At 42.1% G+C, this 24044-nt stretch overlaps 1 pseudogene; it reads left to right on the top strand.

The window, feature by feature from the left end:
* Positions 1-979: 979 nt before the first annotated feature.
* Positions 980-23229, top strand: LOC126995865 (protein CREBRF homolog; annotated as a pseudogene).
* Positions 23230-24044: the final 815 nt, after the last annotated feature.

Genomic DNA, 24044 nt, shown 5'->3' with positions numbered 1-24044 from the left:
GCCTCTATCCTTTTCGCGTCCTTGCTTCACAACGTGTTCCTGAAGCTTATATCGACTTGTGCCGTCCAAGCTCGTAATGCAATTAAGAGCCAGTCAGCGTTTTGACTTTTCATCTCTTTTACCAGTGCTTTTACTGATGAACTCTGAAACAGCCTTCCTTCGCCTGTATTAACTTTTCCCTAGGACAGACTTTCAAGAGGTTGTCAGCATCCTGTCAATATAGATTATTAACTTTAAGCATCTTGCCTCCTGGCCTTGGGCCAGCATGTTCTTATTCTTGTTTTGGTTTTGACCGTAAATGAAAATGGACAATGTGTGAATGAAGGAAATTTCCCGGCTGCCTGGTGCCTGCCTGCGGTAAGTTGACAGGTAGTTATTTTTTTTCCTAGTATCCACACGTGCCGTGTAGTGGCTCGGGCTGACGCAATCCAGTTTCGCGCCTGTGCCAGGTTGTCATGGAGACCCCATTGATTACATAACATAGACCCGTAGTTGTGTGTTGCCTCAACTATTGAAGGCAAACAGTTAGCATTTTCTAATGATCTGTGACATTTTTATATATTGAATCCAAAATAGCCACGGTGGCTGATTGATCGATAGGCGGAGACTTGGCAAGCAGCATGGTTACCTCTCATTGTGTGTTCGTATGTTTGTGTCGACTTGACATTCTTGGAAACGGGGTGGGGGATGGAGAAATTCATTTTCATAACTTATTATTCCCTTATCATTCAGTGCATGATATAAGGCTGACTTTCAGAAATAACTGGTATGTCTTGGTAAGACTGAATGGTGTGTCTGCATGATTTAGTAAGGACATAAATAGCTAAAATAGAGGAAATACAATGCTCGTGGTGCGGCATCACCGACGTAAACATAACACACCCCCGTTAGCCGCCCGCTGATTGGTCGCCGCTGCAGTGCGTCAGCGCCGGCCAATCACGAGGCGCGCCCCGCTGACGTCACGCCCCCCAAGTCTCATGATCAAAACAAGAATCGAGTTAGTAGTGAAAGACGAGGCTGTGAGGTTGGTTCTACGCGCGGATCTTACGTTATTGAAGTGCTCCTACACGCCCACCTCGCCCGCCGCCGTACAGAGGGCCAGTGAAGGGAACAGGAAATCTCTAACAAGACAGAATCGTTACAGTGGCAATGAAATAGAGCAATAGGTGAGAAGTTGGTACTCCTCAATGGCCCTCAAGATACACTTGGGTCCAGCGTTGCCAAACTATCGTACTCTTCGCATTGTATTTTTTCGTAGTTTCCGACCGATAACTACAGCTAAAAACAAAGAAACATCGATGAATAACAGTTTTAACGCTAACTAATTTAATTATCTATCGTTATTTGTGTAGGTTACGAGAGTTTGAGGCTTAAGAATGATGAATCCGATGTCCAGTACAATAGTTTGGCAACGCTGCTTTGGTCCCATACAGCGGTGCCACACGTACGAGACGAGTTTCACCCACCTAACTACAATATTTAGAACTGTTTTGGGTGTCTGTGTTAATGTATTGAGGGAAAAATGCGTCCAGTGCTGTGTGGGTCTTGAGTTTGCTGTGTGTTGGCATGTGTATCTGTGTGCGTGTGTGCGTGTGTTTGAGAAAGTCCCTCATCAAACCAGTTTTTGTCAGTGCAAGTTTGTGAAGGAGAAAAGTACTACGCTGAGCCCTGTGTGTGTGTGTGTGTGTGTGTGTGTACAATAACATCGTCTACTACTACAACCACTACCACCACTTCTACCACAACTGCAACTTTTACTAGTGTTGGCAGTGAGCGCTAAGCGAAGGGAAAGTTGTAGTGGCCCGTTGTTATATAATGGATGAAGGGTTTGTTTGTGTATATTACTACTATGCTACTACTACTAACCCTTCTACTACCACCACCACCCCTACCAATACCACCCCATCACCACCACCACCCCTACCAATACCACCCCACCACCACCACCACCCCTACCAATACCACCCCACCACCACCACCACCACCCCTACCAATACCACCCCATCACCACCACCACCACCCCTACCAATACCACCCCACCACCACCACCACCCCTACCAATACCAATTCACCACCACCACCACCACCCCTACCAATACCACACCACCACCACCACCACCACGACCACCACTACCACAACACCACCACCACCACCCCTACCAATACCACCCCACCACCACCCCTACCAAAACCACCCCCACACCACCCCCACCACCACACCGACCCCCACCACCACCACCACCACCCCTACCACCCCCACCACCACCACCACCAATACCACCCCACCACCACTACCACCACCCCACCATCACCACCCACCACACCACCACCACCACCCCTACCAATACCACCAATCCACCACCAATCCCCACCACCACCACCACCCCTACCAATACCACCCCATCACCACCACCACCACCCCTACCAATACCACCCCACCACCACCCCTACCAATACCACCCCATCACCACCACCACCACTACCAATACCACCCCACCACCACCACCACTACTACTACTACTACTACTACTACTACCACCTCCCTGTACCACCACTACTGCCTCCCCATCAACGCCACCACTACTACTACTTTTATGATAAGTTGACAGTTTTTAAGGAAGGACAAGGTTGGTGTAGTGTTGTTACTGAATACAGAAGCAGGTGATGGTTTACTACCTTGACAAGTGTTGGATTAAGCTTTTATTTTTATTTTTTATTATTATTTTTTTTTTTTGGGGGGGGGGGAGTAGGCTGTATGTGTTAATGGAACCGATTGTTGCTGTTAAATCATAGTATTGTTGTTTGAGTTGGTGTGTGTTTTGTGACCGAGTCTGGGTTTAACTTTCTTTGACCTTTGTTTCCAAGGTTTAAACATATATATACAAGTAAGAATAATAGTTTTTTTTTTTTTTTTTTTTTTGTAATTTTACTGGTTTCTGGGTCTTGTTATTAGAGACAGTCAGGGCAGAACACACACTAATGGGTTTAACTTAGAGGTTGAATAATGATAGGCAAGATTTTGTTTACTATTACAGTGGTATGGATAAGTAAAAGAAAGTTAGTAGTCATTGTGTGTCAAGAATGATAGACACTTTCTGGAAATAGTTGGATATGTTTATGGCTGAGGGGGGAGGAAATATTGTGTTAGGCTTCCAGGGGCTGTGATGTGTGAGCTGACTGGTGCATGGTGTACCATTGACAGAGTCCAAGGTGAACTACTTAATACTGTCACAGCTCAGTGTGTGCACGCTTACATTTGTGGATAGATTCACATACTTGGTTCATGTTGTCAGCCTAAAAATTACTCATGACGCTGACATCAAGAAACAAATCAGTAAGCTCACAGTCACTGGCATCACTTTACTGAAGTCCTTCTGCAGACAAGATATGAAGGTGGAGTTATTCAGAAGTCACTGTTAGTCTCTACTGCAACTCTGTGTGTTCATGGGCCAGGGCTGCCTCCCTGAACCATCTTAGGGCCTGACATAAAGAGGCTTCTTGGGCTACTCAGCTCATTCCAGGTCTTCACCGGGCTCAGGATGGCTATATTGCGGCAACATGCCGTGTACAGTATGAAGACTAGGGTGGAGAGATCTGAGAACTCCTTTGGGAAGGCAGTGGCCGAGTGGTCAGCATGTAGGTGCGGTGTCCCAGAGACCCCGAGTTCAAGCCTGGCCGTCACTGCAACTGACAATTTTCAGTCTTTGTTGAGTGGCCTAAGGTTACTTATATGCTTTCCAGATCATGACCAACCTGGACTCCAGGGTTGGCAAAAACCAATGGTTAAAAAAAAAAAAAAGTTTTTTGGGGGGAGGGTTAAAGCATTTTTTTATTTTTTTTTTTAAACCTTTTTTTTTTTTTTTTTTTGTTTAAACCATGTTTGTTTGTTTTTGTTTTTTTCAGTATGTTTATTCCAGTAATTCTATCCGTATATACATATATGAGTTTGAAAAGGAATTATAGATAGATTTAGAGATGGATTTAGCAAAATATTCATTTGATCTTCATACAATCTGTAAAAGAGGCAAAATGTAGCTTCTCTAACATGCTTTTTCATTGCAATGTCAAAGAGTAGTAAAACATGAATGACCTCTTCTAATTTTCCAGTTGCATGCTACAAAAACAGTTGTAAGAGAGAGAGAGAGAGAGAGAGAGGTGGGTGGGTGGGGAGGTGCTTTCCTGTTTTTTTTATTTTTTTTTTTACAAGTTATCTGCTTTTTAGTGAAGTGGCAAATATATATATATAGATATATATATATATATATATATATATATATATATATATATATATATATATATATATATATATATATGTAATATACCAAAATTATGTTTTCAGTTACTCTTGAGTTACAGCATTTGACTGGAGATTTGGGTTTACCAACTGACGTTTTCTTCCTGGTATTAGTAAAATGACTGTGCATAATAAAAAATAATAAAACCACATATAATTAAAACCACAATACCTGATGAAACTAAAAAAGATTCACAAAAAACACTTTTTTTTTTTTTTTTTTTTTTTTTAACGAGGGGTGTCAAACTCATGGCCCGTGGTATCACGGTACCTTCAATCTTGTCAATGTATTTTCTACCCTTGTTGGCCCCCATGATGGCACTTCAGAGCATGAATTGGCCCTCCAAGGGTTTTGAGTTTGACACCCCTGGTTTAAACCGCCAACCCTGCTGTACATAATTAAAATCTTACATATAGTTAAAACCACAATACTGATGAAACTAACAAAGATACACACAAAAGAAAAAAAATTGTTTTATTAGTTGCTTTAAACCAGTTTTTTTTTTTTTTTTTTTTTTTTTAAACCATTTGTTTAAACCGCCAACCCTGCTGGACTCTATTGAAACTTAAAGTGGATCAAGTAGAACTCCAGGGGACAGCAAGAGCTAAGTGGGAATGGCACCACTTTAAAACACTTGCCTGCACCACTGGAGCTGGGCTGATCAACGGGCCCCGTGATGGAGGTCATCCAACGCTATAAATAGTGTGCACAGATTTTCGCAATAGATACGTACTGTTCATGTCTGGATGTCAGGCAATCAGTCGTGTAAAAATATGAATATGAAAGAAAATGATATGGAACTTTTCAGCATACATCTTAGTGGATGGCAAAGAGACTCAGTAAAGTGCTGGAAACTTTTGCTCTGTCGGTGGAGGGAAGCCTGCACCCTTGTCTAACTATTGTGGTGTTTTGCAGCATTTAACATTACTATACAGTATACTTCCTTTGATTTAGGAATGTGTCTGAGCCCCTTGTGTGTGCTCATGATGGAATGTGCAAATTAGACTCTGGGCGCCATATAGTTATGTAAAGAGTGAAGATGACAAAGTGTTGTGTTGCACTAGAATGTTCAAATCAGCAAGGACGAAACAATATATCATTTTATATATTTCCATCTAAAAAGTATGAGGAACAGAAAAAGCAAGCAGTAGATGATGAACAACAGAAGCGGAAGATGGATAGCAGCAGTCAAGCTAGTTGTATCAGGGACATCAACGTCAGAGAGAAGCTGGGAACCTTCTCCTTATGTCAGATGGAACAGTTCATAGACATACCAACAAGGCTTACTAATAAAATCCACTTCATATCAGCTTGCAGTACACCTCCCTTTTTTCCTTTACAATATCCCTTTATACCTCTCAACTTCCCTAACCTTGAGAGACTTCCTCAGGGCACATCTTTTTACCCTGATGTACCCCCAAGTAGTAGGTTTAGTTAGGTGCGCCGGGGCGGTTCTGATGTATGACTCGCCCAATTTATTTTCAATGTTAAACGTGTATGACATTACATATTTACCTGATTTTACTTTGATTTGGCTAGGCTGTGTTGGCCTAGCAAGTAATTAACCATTTCTGTGTAAAACCTGGCATACAAATCTTCTCTGATACGAAGCATGCACTGCAGAGTCTGTCACAAGGAGAAGGTTCCCATCTACTTGCTGATGTTGATGTTCCTGTTAAAACTTGATGTTTTCCTGTTTTATATGCATTAAAGCAAACTATTATTATTACTTATTTCCAATGTAGTTTTCAGAGTGACTATAGTGTAAGTGTTGGTTTGAGTGACATGTGAAGAATGTAAGCATGACTAACTCCAAACTTTTCCTGTTTAAGGGCCTGAAGAGGAGCTCCTTGCGTGTTTGCAGTTCAGTGGAAATCATCACAAGATGGTGAGTGATATGTGGCTTATGAATTGTTTAAAAGGTTAATTTATTTCATTACTATTAATATTACTATTTTTTTCACAGTATATGAAATATTATTATTTACAATACAGGAAACAGGTCAAGGGCAATATTAAACATTTATAAATCTGCATCATCTCCATGAAAGAGGAGAGAAATAAAAGCCAAGAGACAGTGATTACATTGAGTTCCCAAGACACACAGAACCAAATTTGTCACTCATCTCCATGGAGTCTCCTTTTCTTGAAGCAGCATGTTGCATTTCTCTTAGGTCAGCCTTCAGTAGTTGAATGGAAGTAAGCAACACTCACATGAAAAATTCTCTTGGTGAGGGGAGTAAAGTTGTAATCTAATCAGCATCTTATCAGCAGACAGTTGCATCTACATAAGGAAAACTGGGGCTCAATCATAGTGATCATGAATGGAGGGTCAGAACATTATGCACCAGGCAGTCTTGGGTTGTTGCCGTACATATTTTTTTTCTAGTGAAATGTTAGAGAAGCAGAAGGAGTTGGTGTGACATTGTACTGGGAGGAAGAAGTGGATGGTAATTTTTAGGAAAGTCAAGGTGAAGGAGAGTTACTTTGATGCTGCCCTGAAATGAAAAAGAACACTTGCCTTTTGTCACTCATGTCACCCCTAAAACAGGCAATAATTTACCTCCCTGATAGACTCTGATGTACCATAGTTTTATGTACTTGTGTAAAACACTATTTTTGAAAGAGTTTGTAAGATACAGTTTAGGGGTTGACGTTTGCACGGATATTATTTTCCTTGTAACATGAATATATTCCTCCTTAGAACATTTAGTCTTCAACATGAGACATTTGCCAAAGATGACTTTCACAAGGTTGGCTTAACATGAGTAGTTCATTAAAACTGCTCATATAGGAAAACAGTTGGAAATCATTACTCATGTCACTCCTAAAATTTCCAACAATTTGCTGCCCTGACAGTCTTATGCATAAACCATAACCAGTCAACTTCCCTTGAGCAGTGTGTCAAATGCCAACAGAAGTCATAGTCCTCTGCCCCCTTGATGATAGCCTGTTTTTTGCACGCACTCAGTGGGCTGCCACTGCCCCATAAAATTTGCCACATAGATTTCCAGAAGTAGTATATTTTGTTTATTTTTTGTAGGAGATCAACTCATGGTGGCAGCCAGAGGTGAGTAGCTGCTGCTGCTGCTGCTGAGAGTTGAAGCCAGTCAGCCCCCTCTCATCCTAAACTGTGTGTGTGTGTGTGTGTGTGTGTGTGTGTGTGTGTGTGTGTGTGTGTGTGTGTGTATTTACTTGTATTTACCTATTTGTAGTCAACAGGGCCTGGCTAAACTGTAATAGTCCGCCTCCATATCTACATTCATCCAGCCTTTCCTTCATTTGTTGGACACTGCTCGCCTCCACCACCTCTTCCCACAAGCTGTTCCATGTGTTAACACTTCTATGTGGAAAACTATACTTCTTCAAGTCACTCAAACAGGTTCCTTTATTAAGTTTCTTTCCATGTCCTCTCAACCCCTGCATTCTCGCAGTTGAGAACTGATCATCTCTACCTACCTCATCAAACTTATTTTCCAACTTATACAGCATGATCAGATCTCCTCTCCCTTCTTTGTTCCAGTGTCGTCAAGTCCATCTCCTTCAATCTGTCTTCATACGTCGTATTCGAGAGTTCTGGGACCATTTTAGTTGCAGTTCTTTGTATCCTTTCCAACTTTCTGATAGTCTTCTTTTTGTGAGGCAACCATACAACTGCAGCCTCTTCAAGTTTTGGTCTTACCAATGTTGTTATTATTTTTTTCATCATTTCTTTGTCCATAAAATGCATCATCTTGTAGGTTTCTCCAAATAGCTTGTTTATTTGCGTTTCTGGGGATAGTGTGTCTTGCATTGTTACTCCCAAATCTTTTTCTTCATGTACTACCTTTAAGTTCTCTTCTCCCATCCTGTATGTTTTCTTCGGTCTTTTTTTTTTTACTTTTCCCCATTTCCATAACATGGCATTTGTTTGCATTAAATTCCATCTCCCACAACTGGCTCCATCTGTACACTATCCAGGTCTTCTTGCAGTTCTTCAGTCTTCCTCCATCCTCATTTTTTTATTAACTGTGCATCGTCTGCAAAAAGGCTCATATAACTTTTTATACCCTTCGCTGTCATTTATATATATTATGAACATTATTGGTGCCAGAACTGAGCCTTGAGGAACTCCACTCTCTACTCTCCTCCAATTTGATTTCTCTTCCCTAATCACCGTCCTCATTTCTCTTTCTGTTAAGTAATCCTTCATCCACTTGATAACCTTTCCGCCCATTCCTCCCCACTGCTGTAGTTTCCAGATTAACCTTTTGTGCGGAACCTTTTCCAAAGCTTTTTTCAAATCAAGATATACGCAATCAGCCCACCCTTTTCTCTCTTGCACTACGTCTGTTACTCTTGAGTAGAAACATAGTAAGTTGGTGACATAGATATCCCTTTTCTAAATCCAAACTGTCCATTTATCATGTTTTCATTTTCTAAATGATCAACCCATTGTTTTTTATTATACTTTCACAAATCTTGCACATTACACTTGTCAAAGAGACTGGTCTATAATTTAGTGGTTCAGTTTTGTCTCCACTTTTATAAATTGGTTCACTCTTTCATTCTAAGGGCACTTTTTCCTGTATTTATAGAGCATGCTATTATGTCATAAAGTGGCTCCAATACACTACACTCTTTTAGCACTTGTCCCTAGATTTCATCCGGTCCCATAGCTTTCCTTCCATCTAAGGTTTTCATCAGCTGTATCAGTTCTCCTTTCTCAACCTTTTCATGATTTACTTTCCCTTCATTGCAATTTTCGAGACCCCAGTCATAGTCGGTTTCTTTCGTAAATACTTTATGAGAAATTTTATTTAATATTTCTGCAATTTCTTTGTCCTTTTCATAAAATAATTTTTTTCTTTTAGCCTTTCCACTCCATTTTTTTAACTTCCCATTTACGAATTTATAAAACATTTTTGGTTCTTCTTTACATTTAAAAACTATTCTTCCTTCACATGTAGCTTCCTCCTCTCTCCTCATTTTCACATATTCATTTCTTGCTTTTTTATATTTGTCCCTGTTGTTTTATTTCATCTTTTCTTTGAATTCCTCAATGCCTTATTTCTATTTCTTCTTGCTGTTTCACACCTCCATCCAAAGTATGTTTTCTCTCCTTTAGTTTTATTGTAAGTCAATTAAATTGTTTATCCGGTCCATTTTCTCTCCTCTGCTCGGCCACACAGTCCCAACACCTATTTTTTCCTATCATATGTTACCTTTACTTTACATATGAGAGGAAGAGATAGGTGTTGGGACTGTGTGGCAGAGCAGAGGGGAGAAATGGACCCGCGGGAGCCTCCGCCCAAACAGACTCGACAATTTGGTTGGACTATAGTATGGAACATATATCTCTATTCCTCTGTTGTAAATAGTCATAAAAAAGTAATATTTCTCTTGTATATTAATACTCCTCTTCATATCAGTCCAGTCTAGCCCACCGAAGAAAGTCTTGAGTCCAACATAATTTGCCTTTGCGTAGTGTTTCCTCTTTTCCTTATAAGCCTCATCTCAATATTCACATCCTTCCAAAGTTTTCATCAATAGTTCACGGTCGCTCATTCCTAAGGGGCACTCATGACTGACTCCTTTATCTAACGTTTTTTGTGAAAATTAGGTCAAGTCTTGATGGTTCGTCATCCCCTCTCAGTCTTGTTTCTCCTTGCACCCACTGCGTCATCAAGTTATTTGTTACCAGCTTCAATAGTTTACTTCCCCAAGTATTTTCACCACCCTCAGTTGTATACTCTTCCTATTTCACCTCTTTGCAATTGAAATCTGTTAATATTATCTTTTCATTATTTTTTATTTCGTCTGTCAGTGCCCGTGTTGTATTTTCCAGCATAGCGTTATATCTTACTTCATTCCAACTTTTAGTTTTAGGGGGAACATAGGCTGTTATCATGTTATATTTCTCTCCACCTTTTACCAGTACCTGCACAGCCATCACCTCCACACTGTCATTTCCATATTTCACTTCAGTCACTTTCAAGTTTTGTTTCGTCATTATCATCACTCCTCCTCCCTTTCCTTCTTTCCTGTCTTTTCTCCAAATGTACTTGCTCTTTCCCTCCAGCACAAGTTCCAGTTCTTTTACAAGTTTTGTTTCAACTATACATGTAATATCCAGATCACTCCCTTAAATAATCAATTAGTTCAATTTTCTTTGATACAAGACAATCTATGTTTGTACGCAATATTTAAACCTTTCTTCCCTTCTCCCTTTCTTTCCCTTCCTTCTATCAACACCATTACTCCCTCCTTTCGCCTCCTATCCACCACTTCATCAGTTTTTCGTTCTTCATTCTTCCCTAAAAATTCTTTTCTTATGATCTTTCTTCATTTCTTTTTTTCACTTCATTTATCATTTCCTCTACTTTCATTCTTTCATCCTCTGACATATTTCTCCTCACATATATTTGCTTGTGTTCTTCAGAGTTGTTTAGTTTCCATGACCTATTTAGTATGGTTTCTGTTGCCATTTGGGACCTTAGCTTAATCTTTAATGACCTGTTTTTTCCCTTCTCGTATCTTCCCAATCTAGATATTTCATCTACTTCTTCCTCAAACTTTTCCTCCTCTTCAGTATTCATATTTCTCAATATACTTCTTACCTTACTCCTCTCATAACTCTCCCTCTGGGTCTTCACATTTTTTTTTTTTTTTTTTTTTTTTTTTTTTTTTTTTTATCCCAAACACCATGACACATTTTTTCTTTTCTGCCATGTCCCTCACCATTGTTTCTCTATTTTTTAGTACATTCACAACTTTTTTCTGTGTGTGTGTGTGTGTGTGTGTGTGTGTGTGTGTGTGTGTGTGTGTGTGTGTGTGCATTTACCTAGTTGTGATATACAGGAAATGAACTGAGCTACACTTGTGATGTCCTGTCTCTGAGTCAAACTTAACCCCTTCACTACGGCTGGGCCAAAACAGCGCCCCACGCCGTATCCAGGATCGCCGCGCACGCCAAATTTCAAATGTCGCTATTGAATCTAACAAGTTTTAAGCCATAAACTCAACATAATCATTATGTATTATATATGAAAACATGCAGAATTAAATGGTGCACATAAAGAAACTCATTACGGCTGGGCCAAAACAGCACCCCGCGCCGTATCCGGGTTTACTGTGCAAGCCAAATTTCAAATGTCGCTATTGAATAAAACAAGTTTTCTGCCATAAACTCAACATAATCATCATGTATTATATATGAAAACATGCAGAATTAAATGGTGCACATAAAGAAATGAATTAATTGATAATTTTGAGATGTAACCATATATAATATAGAGACAAAATAACTCGTATATTGGCTAAAGCGAGACAGGACGCAGTATGCGCGTCCTCGGATATGGTACGGGGCACGCAAGGACACAGTATACGCGTCCTCATGTCGAAGGGGTTAAATCAACTTGACTAAACTCATTAAGCTTTTGGATTGAGCAAACTCCTTGTCCAGGCTGTTTCATTGTTCAGTGCATCCATTAGGAAAGTTGTCTATTGGATAGCTTTCAAGCATCTCGTCTTCTCCAACGTCCCTTCATGCCCTCTAGCTCCTCCCTTGTCCCAAACAAATGGATCCTCTCTCTCAACTCTGCCTACTCACTTCACTGTTCTGATCAGTCACGTCACCTCTTTTGTCTTCAAGGATGCCTGCCCAAACTTTTCAAGTCTTTTCCTCTATGTTAAATGTCAGGTTTGTGATCGTCTTACTACTCTTTGTATTCTCTCTTGTTTTTTATTCATGATCCTTCACATGCGTATATTGTAGCCTTGGGTGAATCAGTGACACTATCAGTTTCTTTATCATCTCATCCATATGCCACACTCATGTTAGTCTACAACTGATAAGTCTGTCAGTCTTGTCAGTGTGATTTTCAGGTGACAAATTAGCTTGGATCAACACACTCAGGTCATTCTCCTTCTTTGTTTATTTATTTATTTATTTATTATTATTATTATTATTATTATTTTTAATCTCTTCAGATATTTCAGTGACAATTTAGAAGTGCTGTCACCCATTTTCCACAGCTTGCATTTTTTTGGCTTTGAATTTCATATCCCATTCATGGCTCCTCATCAATCTTGTTCACATCATCTTTCAGCCTCTTACAGTCCTCAGTGTTACTCTTCTCGTGATCTTGGCATTAGCTGTAAACAGACTTGCATAATGTTTGCTCCTTCTATCACGTCATTTATTTAAATCAAACATTACCAGCACTGGCACCAAACTCAATGAAACTCCGCTTGTTACCTCCCTCCACCCTGACCTTATGGCCATTATTACTGTCCTTATCTCTTGATCTCTCAGGAAGCCTTGTCCTCCCCATAGGGCTCCCTTTCTGTCCTTTTATATCCCAAGCTTCCATATTTGTTGCTTGTGTGATGTGTACCTTGCTGAAGGCATTCTCCAGGTCTTTGTACACACAGTCAACCCAACTGCCTCTGCTACAACACTTCACTCGCCCTTGAGTCGGAGCTTGAAAAATTAGTGACATGATTTTCCATTTCCGTATTCAAATTGGCTCTCGTCAAAACTTCCTGTCTCTTCAAGATATTCTATCCATCTGTCTTTCACTATTCTCTCAGTTTTAGTTAGCACTCATTAGGCACTGACTGGTCTACAGTTCAGCTTTTCCTAATTCCGTTCTTTGTAGATTGGCATCACATTAGCCTTCTTTCACTCCTGATGCACCTCCCCCTCTTGCAGTGAACACTACTGTGTGAGTCTTAGCTGCCAGTTGGTCCCCACATTCTTTTGTCATCCAGTTACACACACCGTGAGGCTCAAGGCCCTTCCTTGCTTACATCTTGAGACTCCAGTAGCTTATTCACTTTTTTTTTTTTTTTTTTTCCCTCAGCACTTGAGTTTCTAGTAATTCCTTTCTGCTCTTTAAAATTACTTTGTGTGAAAACAGATTGAAATCTCTTGTTCGTTATTTCAACTTGCATTGCTGCAGCTTCATAGACCCTTCCACTTCCAGTTTGCCTATTCCTTCTTTTTCTTTCAATTTGCTATTGATATACCTAGAGAACAGTTTATGTTCCTCCTTAATCATGTCAATTATTCGTTTTTCTAAATTTTCCTTCCTCTCGGGATTCTTACACATCCATTCTTAGTTCTTTTGTGCTCTTTGTTTGTACTTTCTTTGTTCTGTTGTGGGATCCTGTCTTCAAACATCAGTTTTTTTATCATATTTGCCATAAATTCATGAATAGTTTTAGCTTGAACTACTTTTTGAGTTCATACCAGGTGTTAAGGCATCTATAAGGAAAGCTTTGTTTCTTGATATCTCTCAGGCACCTTGTCTTCCTGAGTTTCTTTCCATGGCCTTGTATTTCTAGTATCCCATATAAACAGGTTGATTACTTCCATTTCCTTCATTGCCCTGTATATCATGCATCTTTTTCTCTCCTCCAAGGTAGGCAGACCCAATTGTTCCAGTCTCTCCCTATGTCCGGTCTCCCAAGCTGGCCCCATTTATATTGCTGCTTTCTTGATTCTTTCTGTTTTCCTAATATTTTTTATCTCTTGTGTGAAGACCACACCACCACTAACTACATATATATAAATATGTGTGTGTGTGTGTGTGTCCCTGGATGGCGAGGGGGCTGGTGCACCCATAAGGGCCTAGAGTTAAGGGTTGTGTCAGTTGTGACTGTGAGTGAGGGCTGAGTGTTTATAATAAGGAGTTAAGGAGTGGTGTGTCCATGTGTGGTGAGGTGGTTGTGTCTTCCACAGAGTGACTTTCTGCTGGAGTTCTGTGACAACATGAACACAGACAACAGGAAGGGTGGCGGCATGCCCATCCCTCGTGGGCCAGGCAACCGGGCCATGCAGACCCACCACTTCCCTGGCCTGTCCAGCAAGGTTCTGCAGATGGAGGACCACGGCCTGATGCCCGGCCAGTCCACCAATCAGCAGTGGGACACTCAGGCTGGCTCTACATCCTCCCTCTACCAGGACACCGGCAGCAGCCTGTCGCCGCTGGGTCCCAACTCCCCATCGCTGTGGCCGCCACACACAATGGACCTGGACATTGACATCAAGATGGAGCCCCTTGAGCCCCTGGACGAGCTGCTGTCCATGGACGACCTGCTTCCAGGCAGTTCCCTGGGCCTGAACCCCACCGAGGATGTCTACCTCGACGATGTCAACCTGGATGACCTTCTGATGCCAGAGCCACTGAACGGGCCGGGCCTCGACCAGCCCCAGTCCCCCAATGCCATGATGGTTGTGGCTCCAGATGAGGTGATGGGGAACCACCGCAGCTTTTCCTCCCCCTCACCAGCACCCCCACCAGTGCAGCGCCACAGCCAACCCATTAAGGCCGAGGGTACATCTCTCTTCTCCCTGCTGGCCTACTCATTCCCTCCCCAGGGAGGGGGCTGGAGGGATCCCCTCCTGACGGCCTCTTCCCTCTCCAGCCAGTCCGCAGGCCCTCACCTGGGCAGCATTGAGGAGTGTCCTACAAGTGATCAGCACCAGCACAGCATGGTGCAGCCCCAACACCAGCAGCAGCAACATCATCAACAACAACAGCAACAAAAGCAACAGCAACAGCAACAGCAGCAGCAGCAGCAGTGTTCACCCCAGGCTTCAGAGCCCACTTCAGCCCTTCAGGAGTTGCTTCTACGCTCCCCCTCAGCCCCAATGTCGCCTCACAGTGTTTCTTCTCCCCAGGGGGCATCTTCACCCCAAGAGCCTCCTTTGGGACAGTCTGTGCCGAGGCCCACCTCCCTCTCGGCTGCCAATCCCCTCCTGTCCGCACGCCTCTCTTCCTCAGCACCGAGCCACAACTTCTCGCTTGAGCAGGCCTGGCAGCGCCGTGAGCCCCGCCAGCACCTGCTCTCCACTGGCTCACTTGCCGAGGAACTTGGCGGCTCGGCATCGTCTCTCAGCACAATGGGTGGCATCCTCTCGCCAAGCGGCCATGACCTGTCCATTGACGAGGGCATCGACTCCACCAAGAGTCAGACAACGAACACTACGACTCAGAATCAGACAATGGTGAGTTAAAAGATCCCTTAAGTCAGGCCAAGTCGATGGTAATTGCTATAGTTCAGGAGCCACGGCCTTTTTCCACATGTTTACCATACTCATTCCAGCAATCGCCAGTATAGTACAGTCATACCTCGGTTTACGAGTTTAATTCGTTCCAGAATTTTGCTCGCACACCAAAACACTCATAAGCCAAAATGAATTTCCCCATTGAAATTAATGTAAATCCCATTAATGCATCCCATTTCTCAAAAAAAATATTTACATAAAAATCATTTTACATGTTATTTTATCCAAAATTAAAGTAATTTTACTAACTAATAGTTATAATAAGTAATATAAAATACAAATCAACATGTTACGGTTGTTACAAGACTTCTGTAACCGCCAATTACGCTCGATGTGTAGGCTTCACACCGTGTTTAGAAGCTGCAGTTTCTATTCTTGAGGCACTGAACTACATTCAACCACCAACGTGAAGCTAACCCGATGTATCGTCCAAGATGGAGGGTGAACAGGAGTCACAGTCCCGTCCAGGAGGTCATACAAGTCGCCGAGGCTGGCACCCCATTCCTGTTGCGAGCATAGTATCCGCCATTCCTGTTTTCTTTGCAGCACCATCCCTTTAATCACCTTTCTTGGGGACATTGTTGAAGTATAAAGAATGCACACTGTAGTGCTGAAAACGCAAAAATCATACGCCAGAGCACAAATGCAGTTGGACACGAGTGCACGGATATTATCTCACGAGTTTACAAAGCGGCTGAGACTTGCTGCTAACATGCCACACTTTCTAAAATACGGAACACATTTTGTTCCAGATTTGGTTGTCTTAATGTTTTTTGGTGAACCACAAAACCAGTTCATAAAATTAAGTTTGTCAAGTGTCGCCCTGAAATACGTGTAAAATACGTGACATAACGCCCCTCCTCCTTCCTTGCCTTCACCAGCAGTGGCTGTCAGTCATGGCATGCTAGAGAAATCCGCCTTAAAAATATGGATTCCTTCTGTATTGGAGAATGGGAGGTTATGCTCCTTATTTTTTTAGCTCAAGATGGCAACCCTAACTGAGACTATTCCCATTGTTTTCCTCTTTGAAGACTTGTCTTGGGGCTAACACGGGAACCCACGCTCATGTCTTTGACTCAAACAAAAATACACGCCAGTCTTCATCGAAAGACTGGCATTGACGTCAGCTGATAGAGTTGGTCTATCAGCATCCTCTCCTCCCGTTCCCTTCATGAAAAGTCACCCAGCAAGGGTCTGTGGTCCTTCTTCGGAGGGATGTACGCCTTTGACCCTCCATATAGACCGTGTCCTCACCCTTGAAGTGGCTATGTTAAAAAAGAAAAAAAATACTCTTACAGACAGGATGTTTGTATACTAAGTCACCGCTCATAAACCAAGACATGTTTTGTGATTTTTTTTGCTCGTAAATCAAAACACTCGTTAACGAAGGCACTCGTAAACTGAGGTTTGACTGTACCTGCCTCGGACTTTTACCACACTTTGTCCAGCACATTTAAGAAAGATAAATTAAAACAAGTTATTTGCACTACACTTCAATAAAGGACACACCATTAGCGGCAATCATGAAGTGGCTGCCCTTTTCCTTTCACTGCAGGAGCTCAAGCATGTCATCTTGCTGCAAATTATGTCCTGATCGATTTTCCTTTCTTTAAAAATCAGGTAATGAAAATATCTAATGTTTAAAAAAAAAAGGATCATAACTGCAAGAAGCTGCTCAGCTGATGCATGTAAACAAAGAGATGCAGGAGGTGGCGGCGGCAATGCAGTGGTCACCATTTTCTTTTAAACTCCGGGTGGTTAGAAATATTATTCTACTGCAAATTATTTAGGTATATGCTTGTTTCCAGTACATCTGTATTTACATGCTAATGTAAGGGCACAGTAAAGCTGCTTAACAGTTCAAGAGGACTATGAACAAATATGCCTGACACGCACACAGCCACCTAGCGGGCGTTGGGGACACTGACCGGGGTCTAAGAGGTGTCGAAGGAGTGGCCAGACTTCTGGATCATTACCCATACTTGGCCAAGCATTTATCTGACAACTGCTAGACATTGCTGGACCCAGATTTTTGCCCCAGACTTGACTGGGCACATGTCTGCCAGTTGCTAACCCAGGATTTTGTCTGTAGAATCTAATATCCAGGAAATCGAGGGTCTAGTGTACAGTTGTCTCTCAAATAGTACGATTTCCAATAGTACAGTTTTGGTTTTATACGGATTGTCGTAGAAGAATTTTTAGGATTTTTAAATTTCCCGTGCGTCGCACCAAGTAGCCACGGCGTGAGTGGCAACACTGATCTGCCAGACTGCCACCCATGCGCATCCCTTCAGTCTGTGTGTGCACAATTTCGAGAACACTGATCTGCCAGACTGCCACCCATGCGCATCCCTTCAGTCTGTGTGTGCACAATTTCGAGAACACTGTTCTGCCAGATTGACACCTATGCACTTTCCCTCACTCTGAGTGTGTGCACAACTTCAGCTACGCTTCTCCATTACCACATAACATGAACATGGGACCCAAGAGACAAGCCAAAACACCTTCTGAAAGCACCCCAAAGTGTTCGAAAAAGGTGTTCACCTTGCAGAAGAAATCAGATTTAGGAGAAGTTACGTTTCGGTATGAGTTACGTTGCAGTAGGGAGAGCCTACCAAGTGATTTTTTTTTATTTTTTTTTTATTTATTTTTTTTTTTATTTTTTTTTTTTTTTACGTCGTTGCCTGTTGCGCCAGTAGGCATCTTCCTGGTGGGGCCTGATGGTCGGCCCAAGGCTTCTTCCAGGTGGGGCCTGATGGTCAGCCCAGCCCGTTCTGGCGCAGGCGAGTGTTTATAGTGGCGCCATCTTGCATTGGCTCATGCTGCCCCCCGGAACTCGTTCTTGATTCGCTTGGACGGCTTCCTCGGGAGTCCGGGTTGATGGGTGGTCTTCAGGACAGCATGTGGGTAGTTTTAAGCCACTCGGCGGTGGCTGAAAAATCCGAGTGGTAGCGTGGGGATTCGAACCCGTGTCGTCCATCATGCGGTGAATGTGGGCCCAGTACACTACCAGTTCAGCCACCGCTGTATTAATTGTAGTGAAAAAGAAATTCTTGTTGCAGTAACTGCCAGTGCTCCAAGAGTGGAGATGAAGGCCGTTCTTTTCTGTTTACTCATAAATTAACCTATTATAAACACATAAATAGGCATTTTTTTACCTTAAACAAGAAATTGGTAGGCAGGAGTGTTTCTAGGGGTGGGCACTAATATCATACGGATTTACGAATAGTACGGGGGTCCTGGGCCCCTAACCCCCGTACTATTTGAGGGACGACTGTACTATGATCATTTTACTTCAAAAATATTTGTGAAATATGAGGTATTTTTGCTTTTAGACCAGCCTCTAAGGTGTCCATTCACTTGGCCTTGAAGTACAGTCCAGTATTCTCTCAAGCACAGCACAGAAGACTACGAGGAGTCAGTTGATAAAGCAGTATCCTTTGTTGATCGTCAGTCATCATTAACCTCATATGAACCACATAATTTTACCCTCATAGATTCATCACCATTTCCCATTGATGTCACTTCTCATAATCCATCTAATCTCCACACCTGAACAGCTGTCCATGCCTCATAAAGTCTCGTGACATCTTGAGATGTACTGTCCACCCATATTCAATAGCGCTAATATAGATGACTTGAAAATGAGTAGTATATTTTAATAAGATTACAAATTTATCACATATTCTCTCATCAGATTCAGTGGTTAGTGAGGACACAGGGAGCATCTCTGGCTCCCTCGGCAAGAAGGAGCGTTACTTCTGGCAGTACAACGTGCAGGCCAAAGGTCCCAAGGGGCAGCGTGTCACCATCAACCAGCAGCAGCGTGACCCCCACAGCCTGCCCTCCGTCATGGACCCGGTGTTCTCACCACTCTGCTCCATCCAGGGCATCAAGCACAGGTGTGTGTTTTCCCACGACAGTGGAGATGGCTCAAACATGAAAAAGTAATTATAAGCCTGCCAAGCGCTGCCTCCATAGAGAAAAAAGTGATTGTGATCAAACTGTCAAAATCAGCTAGTGAGGTGTCTTTATACTCCCCTCCTGAAAGTGTTCAAGTCATAGGCAGGAGGAAGTGCAGACAAAGGATGATTCCAGAATTTACCAGCAAAAGGGATGAAAGATTAAGATGATGCTCCATTTGCATAAGGGATTTGGGTAGTGTAAGGATGAGGTAGAATATAAGTTTTGTGCAGTGGGAATGTGGAAGGGGGAGGCATACAATAAGTAATTTCAGGAGAGTAGTCAGCATGAAAATATTGAGTATAGATATCTTGATATAAGATAGAAAGAGAGGCAATAATGCAGCAGAATTAAAGAGGGAATAGAAGATTGTCACAAAGAGGAGGGGAGCTGATGAGATGAAAACCTTTGATTCTGCTCTACTGTGTGTGGACTCCTCCCTCCCAATACACACATAAGATACATACTCCATACAAATGCAGACAAGGCCCTTGTGTATGGACAGTGTATGGGAAGGAAAAAATATTGAGAAGATACAGAATGCTTAACTTTAGGAAGCTAATTGTTAGAGATGAGATATGAAATATTTAAATAAGGTTTTGAGTTAAGGATAGGCCAAAATGTTAGGTGTAGAAGGAGACAAGTGAGGTCATCAAAGGATAGGGACAGATGTCTGGACTGTATGTTTAATTTTGAGGTGGATGAATTGGTGCATAGAGCACTCCAATTCTTGCATCATGCTCAGTAGAAAACTTCAGTTATTTTATGCTGATACTGTTCGCTGTATAGTCAATATTGGACACTTTAATTTTCTTCCACCAGTGGCAAGGCTCGGCATGGGATGGCAATGATCTCACCCCAAACCCTCAAGCTGGTCAGCATTGGACGTGAGCTGGAGAAACTCAACAAGGTGGGTGTCTCCTGGGTAACACACCAAAGTCTAATTGCACGAAGTTTTTGAGAATGTTTACCATCACTTGAGTACAACTCTTTATCTTGTATGGAGCCAAGGTGTGTGTATTGTGCTCCCCCTTTTTCAATCCTGTAAATTCTCCCACATAAATTAGTTTAGTGTTGCATTAAATTTATATTCTTTGGTTGGTGTCTTGCACTCTGTTGCATTTCTCCCACAGACAATAACCATATGACACCTGTGTCCGAAGCTGCCCTTCACCGTATGTGCCAAAGTCACGCAAGGAGAAGAACAAGCTGGCATCCAGGTATGGAACATTGTTTCTGCATCCACTTTATTTATATAAAATTTGAAAAAAAATAAGGTTTATACAGAAGAAAATGATAATACAGACCTCTTAAGTCTGAAAGAATTGAATACCTTTTAATCTTGAAAACAGGACCTGAAGGGAAAGTATACAACCCTGGACCAACATTCTGAACATTCCAGTGACGAGGTTTTAAAGTTCTTCTCATTCAAGGGAGGATTTACAGAACTATGTTAATTTCAATCCAAAAGACAGAGCATTAAATGGTTCCAAACACTATTTCCTTTCACAAACTAGACATGAATGAAGAGTGCACATCCCAGCTCACAGATCTTTGACTATCTGGTGATAAGGTTTCACATTCCCTTTATCTGATGTGGATTGCACAAATAGATTTTAAAATACAGATTTCAGAACAAAATGGTTTTAAATACCATATCTTTTTAAGATTGGACTAGACTAGGAAGTGTTCAGTTCTATACTGATTATACAGCCCAAGTCTGAACATTTTGATGGTGTAAAACTTACAATACTTGATTATTAAATTATAGATTTTAAAACAGAAAACAATTATTCAGAACTGAAAAGTTCTTGGCAAACAACACAGTTTGTCATGCTGAACATCCTGGTGACAAACTTGTACACCTGGCAGGGCGTGTCGTCTGAAGAAGAAGGCGCAGCACGAGGCCAACAAGATAAAGCTGTATGGGCTGGAGCAAGAGCACAAAGGAATGTTGAACATTATTGAGGATGCCCGTTCAGTCCTCCTTAAGAAGGTAGATTTGGGACCCAATGGCATCATCACCCCCTCACCACCACATGTGCTCCAGTCCTCTCCCAACACCAACCTGTCAACCCAGGGTTCCATCACACAGCACCTTGAGAAGATGGGCAAAATGATAAACAGTGAGTCCTCATTATCTTTATTGTGATCACAGGATAAAGCTAAATGTAAAGGACATACTATGCTGTCCAAACTTCTTCCAAATTAACCAGGGGTGTGGAGTCAGATATAGAAAATTCCGATTGATTCTGACTGATTCCAGAAAATTTCAAGGTTGCAACTCTGATTCCGATTCCACCCCCCTCCCTATCCTCCTCTTCTGCATTACAGTGGTAGGCAAATCAAACCCATCAAACAAACAAACCACACACTACACCACACATTACACCCAACCGTACCACACATCATACCTAGCTACACCACACCATACATCACATTCAGGTACACCACACCACAAATCACACAGCCACATAAACACCACATACGACACCACACATTACACCCTACAACACATCACCACACTACACCACACCACACCATACATCACTCCAAAACACACTACACTCAGCCACACCACACCACCCATCACACCCAATCACACCACACAACACATCACATCACATCCAGTCACACTGCACCACACATCACACTCTGCCACATCTCAGCACACGCTACTCAGCCGTGCAGTGCCAAGCTGCTCTGCATTAGCTACACTCAGTCAGTTTGCACTACTCTACGATTCACACCACGACCCCAGATTCAGCCTGACCTGAAAGTGAGTGCATGGTGGATGGATGAGATAAAAGAGGCAATTGAGGAGAAAAAAACTACAAGTAAATGTTGCAGAAACTTGTGATGGAGGAGGTGAGAGAGAGAGATGGGAGAGTAAGATGTTGTTAGGGAAAGTAAAGAGTAGGGTTGTGAAGGGTGGGAAAGTTTTTTTAAATTTGGTGGTTTCACATTTTTCATGTGCATTTGTATTAATAAATAACCCAATTTAGGTTAACATAACCTATTTAAAATTTCCATGCCATCACCAAAGCATGGTATTCTTCATGTATGTATGTTTTTAATTATTGGCAATACATTGATTTTTTAATCATAGTTTTCTGCTGGCGTGGCTTCAGAAAAGTAACATTGTTGATCATCATCTCTTTCCAGAGCACAGAATTGCTGGACACACGACAGACTTTGTCAACAAAGTCATTGAGAACTGTCAGAATGGTAACTCAACAGGTGGCCTGGAGGAGGTGACCAAGATCTTCAGCAACACCAACCTGGCCACCAGCCCTCCCTCCTCCAGGGGCGGCTCTGGATTCTCGCCCCACTGAGCCTCTGGCTGGCAGAGTCACATGGTGCACACCTAAGGTGCTGGAGGCTTATTGGCTTATTTTTTGAGCACTGTTTGTTCGTAAGGAGACGTGTTCAACCCTGAAAAACAAGTTAGCCGCTAGTAATGATATCCATGACTTATGAAGTATAGGCTATATCATGCTACACACTTGTTATACACCCCTTTGGTGACCTCAATCTTCCTCACCTGAACTATAAGTTGATGTACTGTGTGAGTAATTTGCTTCTAAGAAGAGTTTTATGATCAGTGATTACAACATAGCTGACACGACACTGCAAGTGTTGTGTCTGTGATGGAGGCAGGTAGGGGGAACAGCCAGGCTGGGCTCCCACACCACACATTGGCTGTGACTGTTTGAGGAGCGACTGATTTGCTACAAAACACATGACGTGTTGTTACTGTAGATCTTAGGATACCTGAAGGGCACTGCTGTGTACGAAGCCTCTCATCAGGCCACCCAAACATAGTCATAACATTTATCAGTAGATGCTTTGAGGCTTACCTCATCTTCCTCACAAGTCAACGGGTTTCCTAAAGTTTGGACAGTTGGGATAAGCTGACTCTGTTTTAACTTTAATATCGCTAGTTATCTTTGATTTGTGAGTCATTGATATATATATATATATATATATATATATATATATATATATATATATATATATATATATATATATATATATATATATATCAATTTTAACTTATGACAATAAGTTGGTGCATGGACTCTTGGATGAGTCAGTCAAGGAGGAAGAGGGTTGGAGTTAGTTCTTATATTCTAAACAGTACCCAATACTTAACTCATGAAACATTAATTCGTCCGCTTCGCTAACTTGAAGCAATGAGTGGCTGAGAACGGCTAAATATGACCCAATTATGAGATTAGTGAAACAGCTTGAAATACTTCAGCACGCTCCTCTCACAACAATGCAGCCACTAGTATTTTGTTTTTCAATCAAATATCATGTGGTTTGGGTTACAAAATACACCTACTTGCATAGCTGGCATCTAGCCCTGACCAAACCTCCCCAAGAATAATGGAATTATTGAACGGCCAAATCTGTTGCACATTACACTTTTCCATCTCTACCGCCACACACTGGGGGAGAGAAACAGAGAGAGGATAAACTATACTGTCCAGTTTTTAGACCAGTGTCATGAATGGTGGGTTTCACATCACCACGACCTGAGTTTACTTCATCTCTGTTGTGGGTCACCGACACAGGTGGCTGTCCTGGAGCAGTGACACCACCCACGCCGGGAAACTGGCGGCCACACCGAAGCGGATGGGTTACACACGAGCCCTGCTAAGGAAACCTTCAGTATCAGTAGAGTAACCTGCCCTGAGGTCCACCAATGCTTGTTCATTACTCAA

The sequence above is a fragment of the Eriocheir sinensis genome, chromosome 9, assembly GCF_024679095.1.
Source record: "Eriocheir sinensis breed Jianghai 21 chromosome 9, ASM2467909v1, whole genome shotgun sequence".
Lineage (NCBI taxonomy): Eukaryota > Metazoa > Arthropoda > Malacostraca > Decapoda > Varunidae > Eriocheir > Eriocheir sinensis.
This window is presented reverse-complemented; position numbering and strand designations above follow the sequence as displayed.